The sequence below is a fragment of the Fistularia commersonii genome, unplaced genomic scaffold (genome assembly GCF_037954325.1).
Source record: "Fistularia commersonii isolate RoL2024-O1a breed Wild unplaced genomic scaffold, RoL_Fcom_v1.0 HiC_scaffold_75, whole genome shotgun sequence".
NCBI classification, from domain to species: domain Eukaryota; kingdom Metazoa; phylum Chordata; class Actinopteri; order Syngnathiformes; family Fistulariidae; genus Fistularia; species Fistularia commersonii.
The window spans coordinates 77,501-90,000 of record NW_028234033.1 but is presented as its reverse complement, the minus strand read 5'-3'; positions in this window follow the sequence as shown (position 1 = coordinate 90,000).

Below are 12,500 nucleotides of genomic sequence, written 5' to 3'. Positions count from 1 at the left end.
CACTGCGGCGGGCCTCTGGTACTCCATGGAGTACCAGGACTAGTTCGGCCCGGCGTTCACCCCCCCGAGGAGTACCAGGGCCCAGAGCGGAATACATGGATGTTATCGCCCTGTTACCGAATTATATCGATACCGATGTGCTTTTCACCTCATTGCTGAGTGGATTTATAAACAGGAACACCGAAACAGCTCCTTTCAGCTTCACGGCAGAAACGCCCCTGGTAATCCATGGAGTACCAGGGGAAAGCCTGTAAAATAAGCCCATACACACTTCTAACATGGCCTTTATCACCCTGTTACTGCATTACGATGACACCCATTTGCTTTTGATCTCATTGTCTGCCAACGTACGGAAAAAGCGGGGGGGCATTAAGGGGGGAGAGAGAGAGACATGGAGATTTTCTCAGCCTCTCATTCTTTTTTTTTTTTTTTTTTTAATTGAACATAAATAGTACACGCAAATGTACAAATAAACATGGCAAGGTAGAACTGAATGTCAATGAAACAACCAGGCATGAAGAAGAAAAGGACATAAGGACATTCGTTCTGTATGTAATCAGAAGTTAATAGTGTTAACGGTTTGTGAGAAATTTACATTGCTAGACAAAAAAAGAAATTAAAAGGAAATAATTAAATAAATAGATAGACCAATGAAATTAAAACCGAAAAAAAAAAATGCAAGGGGAATACGACATGTAATTAAGTTGGCGATTCACAAGGAATCTCAGACATCAAACTGTATATTTTTTGTTGTTTATATATAAACATATATAAACAAACATATATTGTTTGTTGTTTATTTTTGGGATATATTGAGGAATATTTAATGGAAAGGAGTCACAATCGCTTTTTGACAATGTCGAAGTGTATAGGTGGCTATAGAATTTAAAGTTTTCATTGGAAATGATAGCCTCATCTGTAATTTCCTTGTTGTTAAGACGGGCTTCCGCTTTGCTCCGCTCCTCCTCTCCTCCGCTCTTCCGCTCCGGGCCCTGGAACTCCCGATCCGCGGGACTTCGGTGAATTCCGGGCCAGTTTTTTTGCTCTTCTGCTCTCCTCCCCTCCTCCGCTTCTTCGCTCCCCCGCTTTGGACCCTGGAACTCTTGAACAGGGCCGGGCTTCTGCCCTCCGCCTCTCCTCTGCTCATCCGCTCCAGGCCCTGGCACTCCCTGTGATCCAGTCATTCGCATGTGCGTGCCCGGAGGTCCGGGAGCTCCACTCAAACGTCCGGGGGGGGTAAGGGTAAGGGGTCCTGTCCCTCTCCCCCCCTCCTCGCCGCCTCTGAGAAGAGAAACATCTCCTCCACTCCTCCGCTCCTCCGCTGCGGAACCAGGTATTACCGATCCGCCGGACTCAGGCGAATTGCAGAAAGGGGTTTTGCCGTCCTCCGCTCCTCCGCTCCTCCGTTTCGGGCCCTGGAACTCCCGAACCGCTGGACACAAGCGAATCACGGTCCGGGCTTCTGCTCTCCTCCGCTCCTCACCTCATCCGCTCCAGGCCCTGGTACTCCGTGTCCGCGGGAACCCCCCCCAACCCACAAAAACAAACTCTCACACACACACAAACACACGCACACACACACACACACACACACACACAAACACACAAACACACACAGACACACCTGAACTCATCATAGCTGTGCTAATAGCATTGGCCGAAACGTTTCCACAACCAAACCAACATTAGCTCATCCACTCATTCACATATGTGTGTGCCCAGAGGTCCGGGAGCTCCAGTCATAAGTCCGGGTGATCTATGTCCGGAGAAGGCTCACATTAGCCGCTCTAAGGGGTCCTGCTGCCCCCCAGCTTCCCGGCCTTTGAGAAGAGACACATAACTCCGCTCTTCCGCTTCTCCGCTATGGGCCCTGGTACTCCCGATCCTCCGAACTCAGGTGAATTGCGTGACGTGCTTCTGCTCTACTATAAGCCCCTACACACTTCGAACACGGCTGTTATCACCCTGTTACTGCATTTCAATGACACCCATTTGCTTTCGATCTCAGTGTCTGCCACCGTACGGAAAAAGCGGGGGGGTGGGGGGTGGGGGGGCATAAGCGCATTCGTGCTGTAAGTAATCAGAAGTTAATAGTGTTAACGGTTTGCGAGAAATTTTTAATGCTAGACAAAAAAAGAAAATTAAAAGGATATAATTAAATAAATAGATAGAAAAATAAAATTAAAAACGAAAAAAAAAAAATTGTGAGGGGAATATAACATGTAATTAAGTTGGCGGTTCACAGGGAATCTCAGACATCAAACTGTTTTTAATTGAACATAAATAGTACACCCAAATATACAAATGTACAAATAAACATAGCAAGGTAGAACTGAATGTCAATGAAACAACCAGGCATGAGGAAGCAACGGACATGAGGACATTTGTTCTGTATGTAATGAGAAGTTAATAGTGTTACAGGTTTGTGAGAAATTTACAGTGCTAGACAAAAAACGAAATTAAAAGGAAATAATTAGATAAATAGATAGACAAATGAAATTAAAACCAAAAAAAAAAAATGCAAGGGGAATACGACATGTAATTAAGTTGGCGATTCACAAGGAATCTCAGACATCAAACTGTATATTTTTTGTTGTTTATATATAAACATATATAAACAAACATATATTGTTTGTTGTTTATTTTTGGGATATATTGAGGAATATTTAATGGAAAGGAGTCACAATCGCTTTTTGACAATGTCGAAGTGTATACGTGGCTATAGAATTTAAAGTTTTCATTAGAAATTATAGCCTCATCTGTAATTTCCTTGTTGTTAAGACGGGCTTAGCTTTGCTCCGCTCCTCCTCTCCTCCGCTCCTCCGCTCTTCCGCTCCGGGCCCTGGAACTCCCGATCCGCGGGACTTCGGTGAATTCCGGGCCAGTTTTTTGCTCTTCTGCTCTCCTCCCCTCCTCCGCTTCTTCGCTCCCCCGCTTTGGACCCTGGAACTCTTGAACAGGGCCGGGCTTCTGCCCTCCGCCTCTCCTCTGCTCATCCGCTCCAGGCCCTGGCACTCCCTGTGATCCAGTCATTCGCATGTGCGTGCCCGGAGGTCCGGGAGCTCCACTCAAACGTCCGGGGGGGATAAGGGTAAGGGGTCCTGCCCCCCCCCCCCTCGCCGCCTCTGAGAAGAGAAACATCTCCTCCACTCCTCCGCTCATCCGCTGCGGAACCAGGTACTACCGATCCGCCGGACTCAGGCGAATTGCAGAAAGGGGTTTTGCTGTCCTCCGCTCCTCCGCTCCTCCGCTCCTCCGCTCCTCCGCTCCTCCGCTCCTCCGTTTCGGGCCCTGGAACTCCCGAACCGCTGGACACAAGCGAATCACGGTCCGGGCTTCTGCTCTCCTCCGCTCCTCACCTCATCCGCTCCAGGCCCTGGTACTCCGTGTCCGCGGGAACCCCCCCCAACCCACAAAAACAAACTCTCACACACACACAAACACACGCACACACACACACACACACACACACACACACAAACACACAAACACACACAGACACACCTGAACTCATCATCGCTGTGCTGATAGCATTGGCCGAAACGTATCCACAACCAAACCAACATTAGCTCATCCAGTCATTCACATATGTGTGTGCCCAGAGGTCCGGGAGCTCCAGTCATAACTCCGGGTGATCTCTGTCCGGAGTAGGCTCACCTTAGCCGGTCTAAGGGGTCCTGCTGCCCCCCAGCTTCCCCGCCTTTGAGAAGAGACACATAACTCCGCTCTTCCGCTTCTCCGCTATGGGCCCTGGTACTCCCGATCCTCCGAACTCAGGTGAATTGCGTGACGTGCTTCTGCTCTCCTATAAGCCCCTACACACTTCGAACACGGCTGTTATCACCCTGTTACTGCATTTCAATGACACCCATTTGCTTTCGATCTCAGTGTCTGCCTCCGTACGGAAAAAGCGGGATGGGTGGGGGGGCATAAGCGCATTCGTGCTGTAAGTAATCAGAAGTTAATAGTGTTAACGGTTTGCGAGAAATTTTTAATGCTAGACAAAAAAAGAAAATTAGAAGGATATAATTAAATAAATAGATAGAAAAATAAAATTAAAAACGAAAAAAAAAAATTGTGAGGGGAATATAACATGTAATTAAGTTGGCGGTTCACAAGGAATCTCAGACATCAAACTGTTTTTAATTGAACATAAATAGTACACCCAAATATACAAATGTACAAATAAACATAGCAAGGTAGAACTGAATGTCAATGAAACAACCAGGGATGAGGAAGCAACGGACATCAGGACATTTGTTCTGTATGTAATGAGAAGTTAATAGTGTTACAGGTTTGTGAGAAATTTACAGTGCGAGACAAAAAAAGAAATTAAAAGGAAGTAATTAAATCAATAGATAGACAAATAAGAAATTAAAACGAAAAAAAAAAAAAAAAATTGCAAGGGGAATGTAACATGTAATCAAGTTGGTTTTTTTGTTTTTTTTTTTTTTTTACCAAAAAAAAAAGGAACCTCGGACATGGGTAACTATATTTTTTTGTTTTCGGATTTTTCCATAAGTTTTAAGGATTTTTTTTTTTTTTTTTATATTTCAAAATCGTTTATGAAGACATTAAAATTTGGGGAGCATTTTTGCATTCTGTTCTTGTGAATGAAGAACTTGGCCAGGCCTAAAAGAACATTGACACAGAGTTCATCTGTTATGTTGCTTATAAGTAAACAGAATGTTATATCATCTTTTGAGAAGGAAACTGGTGACGATGGAATGAGAAGGAGAAAAAATATATGGTCAGTGGTTTCAATGTTGTCTTCACAAAATGTACAAATATTATCTTCAAAATTAAAGCGTACCCTCGATAATTCCTTAGATGGGTAGATGTCAGTCATAATTTTGAAGTGGGTCTCTTTTGCCTTGGGGGTATGGGTAGAGTCAGATACATAGTTCGCAGCGTGGCAATCGATTCCTCATCAAATTTATTTAAAATATCCTTTTTTTTTTTTTTGACGTCCAGGGAATAAGTTTCCTGTGAAACATTTCCTAATAAAGGAGTTGCCGCGCTTTCTGTCCACAATTGAGATTCCCTGGAGTGATAGTCGGGGTAACTGTGGTTGTACGGTTCGGTGCGTCATTATATTTTTGGTCAGGAATACAAATTGTCGAGGCAGTGCGTTTCGTAACTTTAGCAACTCTAATATGGGAGGCTTGAATCTGTGTGTAGTACAGAACTGCTCATTGTCCAGAGGACTGCCAGTGTCATCCATCAAGTCAATTATCGACCATATACCTTTCTCAAAGCATTCCTTGTAAAACAGAGGTTTGTTGCCATGCAGTACATATCGATTGTTCCAAACTATTATACTGTGTGGTGAGAAATTGTGTACGTATATCATTTTCCAGTATAATAATATTTGTTTATGGAACTCTGAACATTTGACAGGAATCTTGTTGATATCCAAGTCAGAGATAAGCAGAAGACTCAGGCCGCCGACTTTGTTGAATAAGTAGTTTGGAGTACAATACCAGAAAGAACGATGAGGTTTGATCCAGGATTTCAACCAGTTCACCTTCAATGTCCCATTCAAGCAGTCCGACTCTATCACTTTCAGCCCTCCTTCACTTGTTTCTTTCACCATATGTGATTTTTCTTAGATGGTGTGGTCTGTTCCTCCAGATAAAGTTGAAATTGATTTGGTTAACAGATTTTACGAGTTGATTTGGAGCAGCATTGGAATACGCTGGGTATATACATCTGGATAAACACATCCATTTTAGTCAAATATATCCGGCCTAATATTGATAAATCTCTCTGGAGCCATATATTAGAATTAAGCTTTACTTTGATTCAGTTTAGATTCAATGTTCCTGGATTGATTTAACGTTTGGTCCTTGGATAGGAAAATGCTCAAGTATTTTATTTCTGATTTCATAGAAACATCGCTGATTTCCTTTAGTGGCGAGTCATGCAGCGCAAGAAGTTTGCATTTCTTTAAGTTTAATGACAATCCTGAAGCCTTGGAGAATGTTTTGGTTTTTTTCAGCACTTATTGGGACTTGATGTTCATTTTTCAAAACTAAGGTTGTGTCATCTGCCAGCAGGCTAATAACAATTTCTGTCCCCAACATTACTTCTGTCCCACACGTATACACACACACACACACACACACACACACACACACACACCTTAATTCCACTCTTTTATATACGCATGTCTGGAGTTCCGGGAGCTCGTTCTCAACGTTCTGGGGATAATCATAGCTGTGCTGATAGCATTGGCCGAAACGTATCCACAACCAAACCAACATTAGCTCATCCACTCATTCATATATGTGTGTGCCCAGAGGTCCGGGAGCTCCAGTCATAACTCCGGGTGATATCTGTCCGGAGTAGGCTCACATTAGCCGGTCTAAGGGGTCCTGCTGCCCCCCAGCTTCCCCGCCTTTGAGAAGAGACACATAACTCCGCTCTTCCGCTTCTCCGCTATGGGCCCTGGTACTCCCGATCCTCCGAACTCAGGTGAATTGCGTGACGTGCTTCTGCTCTACTATAAGCCCCTACACACTTCGAACACGGCTGTTATCACCCTGTTACTGCATTTCAATGACACCCATTTGCTTTCGATCTCAGTGTCTGCCTCCGTACGGAAAAAGCGGGATGGGTGGGGGGGCATAAGCGCATTCGTGCTGTAAGTAATCAGAAGTTAATAGTGTTAACGGTTTGCGAGAAATTTTTAATGCTAGACAAAAAAAGAAAATTAAAAGGATATAATTAAATAAATAGATAGAAAAATAAAATTAAAAACGAAAAAAAAAAATTGTGAGGGGAATATAACATGTAATTAAGTTGGCGGTTCACAAGGAATCTCAGACATCAAACTGTTTTTAATTGAACATAAATAGTACACCCAAATATACAAATGTACAAATAAACATAGCAAGGTAGAACTGAATGTCAATGAAACAACCAGGGATGAGGAAGCAACGGACATCAGGACATTTGTTCTGTATGTAATGAGAAGTTAATAGTGTTACAGGTTTGTGAGAAATTTACAGTGCGAGACAAAAAAAGAAATTAAAAGGAAGTAATTAAATCAATAGATAGACAAATAAGAAATTAAAACGAAAAAAAAAAAAAAAATTGCAAGGGGAATGTAACATGTAATCAAGTTGTTTTTTTTTTTTTGTTTTTTTTTTTTTACCAAAAAAAAAAGGAACCTCGGACATGGGTAACTATATTTTTTAGTTTTTGGATTTTTCCATAAGTTTTAAGGATTTTTTTTTTTTTTTTTTATATTTCAAAATCGTTTATGAAGACATTAAAATTTGGGGAGCATTTTTGCATTCTGTTCTTGTGAATGAAGAACTTGGCCAGGCCTAAAAGAACATTGACACAGAGTTCATCTGTTATGTTGCTTATAAGTAAACAGAATGTTATATCATCTTTTGAGAAGGAAACTGGTGACGATGGAATGAGAAGGAGAAAAAATATATGGTCAGTGGTTTCAATGTTGTCTTCACAAAATGTACAAATATTATCTTCAAAATTAAAGCGTACCCTCGATAATTCCTTAGATGGGTAGATGTCAGTCATAATTTTGAAGTGGGTCTCTTTTGCCTTGGGGGTATGGGTAGAGTCAGATACATGGTTCGCAGCGTGGCAATCGATTCCTCATCAAATTTATTTAAAATATCCTTTTTTTTTTTTTTGACGTCCAGGGAATAAGTTTCCTGTGAAACATTTCCTAATAAAGGAGTTGCCGCGCTTTCTGTCCACAATTGAGATTCCCTGGAGTGATAGTCGGGGTAACTGTGGTTGTACGGTTCGGTGCGTCATTATATTTTTGGTCAGGAATACAAATTGTCGAGGCAGTGCGTTTCGTAACTTTGGCAACTCTAATATGGGAGGCTTGAATCTGTGTGTAGTACAGAACTGCTCATTGTCCAGAGGACTGCCAGTGTCATCCATCAAGTCAATTATCGACCATATACCTTTCTCAAAGCATTCCTTGTAAAACAGAGGTTTGTTGCCATGCAGTACATATCGATTGTTCCAAACTATTATACTGTGTGGTGAGAAATTGTGTACGTATATCATTTTCCAGTATAATAATATTTGTTTATGGAACTCTGAACATTTGACAGGAATCTTGTTGATATCCAAGTCAGAGATAAGCAGAAGACTCAGGCCGCCGACTTTGTTGAATAAGTAGTTTGGAGTACAATACCAGAAAGAACGATGAGGTTTGATCCAGGATTTCAACCAGTTCACCTTCAATGTCCCATTCAAGCAGTCCGACTCTATCACTTTCAGCCCTCCTTCACTTGTTTCTTTCACCATATGTGATTTTTCTTAGATGGTGTGGTCTGTTCCTCCAGATAAAGTTGAAATTGATTTGGTTAACAGATTTTACGAGTTGATTTGGAGCAGCATTGGAATACGCTGGGTATATACATCTGGATAAACACATCCATTTTAGTCAAATATATCCGGCCTAATATTGATAAATCTCTCTGGAGCCATATATTAGAATTAAGCTTTACTTTGATTCAGTTTAGATTCAATGTTCCTGGATTGATTTAACGTTTGGTCCTTGGATAGGAAAATGCTCAAGTATTTTATTTCTGATTTCATGGAAACATCGCTGATTTCCTTTAGTGGCGAGTCATGCAGCGCAAGAAGTTTGCATTTCTTTAAGTTTAATGACAATCCTGAAGCCTTGGAGAATGTTTTGGTTGTTTTCAGCACTTATTGGGACTTGATGTTCATTTTTCAAAACTAAGGTTGTGTCATCTGCCAGCAGGCTAATAACAATTTCTGTCCCCAACATTACTTCTGTCCCACACGTATACACACACACACACACACACACACACACACACACACACACACACACCTTAATTCCACTCTTTTATATACGCATGTCTGGAGTTCCGGGAGCTCGTTCTCAACGTTCTGGGGATAATCATAGCTGTGCTGATAGCATTGGCCGAAACGTATCCACAACCAAACCAACATTAGCTCATCCACTCATTCACATATGTGTGTGCCCAGAGGTCCGGGAGCTCCAGTCATAAGTCCGGGTGATCTATGTCCGGAGAAGACTCACATTAGCCGGTCTAAGGGGTCCTGCTGCCCCCCAGTTTCCCCGCCTTTGAGAAGAGACACATAACTCCGCTCTTCCGCTTCTCCGCTATGGGCCCTGGTACTCCCGATCCTCCGAACTCAGGTGAATTGCGTGACGTGCTTCTGCTCTCCTATAAGCCCCTACACACTTCGAACACGGCTGTTATCACCCTGTTACTGCATTTCAATGACACCCATTTGCTTTCGATCTCAGTGTCTGCCTCCGTACGGAAAAAGCGGGATGGGTGGGGGGGCATAAGCGCATTCGTGGTGTAAGTAATCAGAAGTTAATAGTGTTAACGGTTTGCGAGAAATTTTTAATGCTAGACAAAAAAAGAAAATTAGAAGGATATAATTAAATAAATAGATAGAAAAATAAAATTAAAAACGAAAAAAAAAAATTGTGAGGGGAATATAACATGTAATTAAGTTGGCGGTTCACAAGGAATCTCAGACATCAAACTGTTTTTAATTGAACATAAATAGTACACCCAAATATACAAATGTACAAATAAACATAGCAAGGTAGAACTGAATGTCAATGAAACAACCAGGGATGAGGAAGCAACGGACATCAGGACATTTGTTCTGTATGTAATGAGAAGTTAATAGTGTTACAGGTTTGTGAGAAATTTACAGTGCGAGACAAAAAAAGAAATTAAAAGGAAGTAATTAAATCAATAGATAGACAAATAAGAAATTAAAACGAAAAAAAAAAAAAAAATTGCAAGGGGAATGTAACATGTAATCAAGTTGTTTTTTTTTTTTTGTTTTTTTTTTTTTACCAAAAAAAAAAGGAACCTCGGACATGGGTAACTATATTTTTTAGTTTTTGGATTTTTCCATAAGTTTTAAGGATTTTTTTTTTTTTTTTTTTTATATTTCAAAATCGTTTATGAAGACATTAAAATTTGGGGAGCATTTTTGCATTCTGTTCTTGTGAATGAAGAACTTGGCCAGGCCTAAAAGAACATTGACACAGAGTTCATCTGTTATGTTGCTTATAAGTAAACAGAATGTTATATCATCTTTTGAGAAGGAAACTGGTGACGATGGAATGAGAAGGAGAAAAAATATATGGTCAGTGGTTTCAATGTTGTCTTCACAAAATGTACAAATATTATCTTCAAAATTAAAGCGTACCCTCGATAATTCCTTAGATGGGTAGATGTCAGTCATAATTTTGAAGTGGGTCTCTTTTGCCTTGGGGGTATGGGTAGAGTCAGATACATGGTTCGCAGCGTGGCAATCGATTCCTCATCAAATTTATTTAAAATATCCTTTTTTTTTTTTTTGACGTCCAGGGAATAAGTTTCCTGTGAAACATTTCCTAATAAAGGAGTTGCCGCGCTTTCTGTCCACAATTGAGATTCCCTGGAGTGATAGTCGGGGTAACTGTGGTTGTACGGTTCGGTGCGTCATTATATTTTTGGTCAGGAATACAAATTGTCGAGGCAGTGCGTTTCGTAACTTTGGCAACTCTAATATGGGAGGCTTGAATCTGTGTGTAGTACAGAACTGCTCATTGTCCAGAGGACTGCCAGTGTCATCCATCAAGTCAATTATCGACCATATACCTTTCTCAAAGCATTCCTTGTAAAACAGAGGTTTGTTGCCATGCAGTACATATCGATTGTTCCAAACTATTATACTGTGTGGTGAGAAATTGTGTACGTATATCATTTTCCAGTATAATAATATTTGTTTATGGAACTCTGAACATTTGACAGGAATCTTGTTGATATCCAAGTCAGAGATAAGCAGAAGACTCAGGCCGCCGACTTTGTTGAATAAGTAGTTTGGAGTACAATACCAGAAAGAACGATGAGGTTTGATCCAGGATTTCAACCAGTTCACCTTCAATGTCCCATTCAAGCAGTCCGACTCTATCACTTTCAGCCCTCCTTCACTTGTTTCTTTCACCATATGTGATTTTTCTTAGATGGTGTGGTCTGTTCCTCCAGATAAAGTTGAAATTGATTTGGTTAACAGATTTTACGAGTTGATTTGGAGCAGCATTGGAATACGCTGGGTATATACATCTGGATAAACACATCCATTTTAGTCAAATATATCCGGCCTAATATTGATAAATCTCTCTGGAGCCATATATTAGAATTAAGCTTTACTTTGATTCAGTTTAGATTCAATGTTCCTGGATTGATTTAACGTTTGGTCCTTGGATAGGAAAATGCTCAAGTATTTTATTTCTGATTTCATGGAAACATCGCTGATTTCCTTTAGTGGCGAGTCATGCAGCGCAAGAAGTTTGCATTTCTTTAAGTTTAATGACAATCCTGAAGCCTTGGAGAATGTTTTGGTTGTTTTCGGCACTTATTGGGACTTGATGTTCATTTTTCAAAACTAAGGTTGTGTCATCTGCCAGCAGGCTAATAACAATTTCAGTCCCCAGCACGTCTAACTTTTGGATATCGTTGCTCTTTTCAACATAAACGGCTAGCATTTCGGTAGCAATTATAAATAAATAGGGTGAGATGGGGCAACCTTGGGGGATTCCCACATCAACATGGAAGCTCGGAGTGGTGCCGCTTGGCAGGGTGACACAGCTATGAATATTCTCATAGAGCCCACGGATCACATTCCTGAATATTTAACCAAATCCAAAATGTTCGAGCGTTGCTATGATAAATGGATGTTCGACCGAGTCAAAGGCTTTAGAAAAGTCCAAGAAGGATATGCGGCCATTATCTTCAATGCGATACGCCTCTAAACCCATCGCTCGCCCCGACTCGGGGAATCCTAGAGCCTACTTGCACCCCCGCCCTAACTTAACTCCCTCACTCGTGGAGCTCCCTGAGCTCCACACATCCCGGAGCATCACGCCGACTCATTCACATTTGAATGATTGTCTTTATTTTATGTCCGCTAGATAGAGGCATCCGCACATGCGCATCAGTGGAGCTTCAGGCCGGCTGAGGCATGGACTGAAAATCATAAAGACATGTGTGATGAGCTAAAAGGAAGATAAGCATATTTTTATAATAAATGTAAGAAAGAGAGGGTAATGCAGCCTCAGGGCGGCACTGGCCCGTGTCTCTCCAAGCCTGCCTTTGGGGGGGGGGGGCACGGAGCAGTGTCTCCCTGTGCCGGTCCCAAGCCCGGATAAATGCAGAGGGTTGCGTCAGGAGGGGCATCCGGCGTAAAACGTTTGCCAAAACCAAACATGCGAGTCAACCATAACTATACCATACCGGATGGGTCGCGGACCGGGTTAACAACGACCGCCATTGGTACTGATGACCTACAGGGTACTAATGGAAATCGGGCTACTGTGGGTCGAAGAACAAGAAGAAGAAGAAGAGGAGGAGTGCGTGTTCGGAAGCAGAGAGAGAGGAGGAAAGGAAAGAGCCTGGGACTGAGAGTAGGGACTTTGAATATTGGGACTATGACAGGAA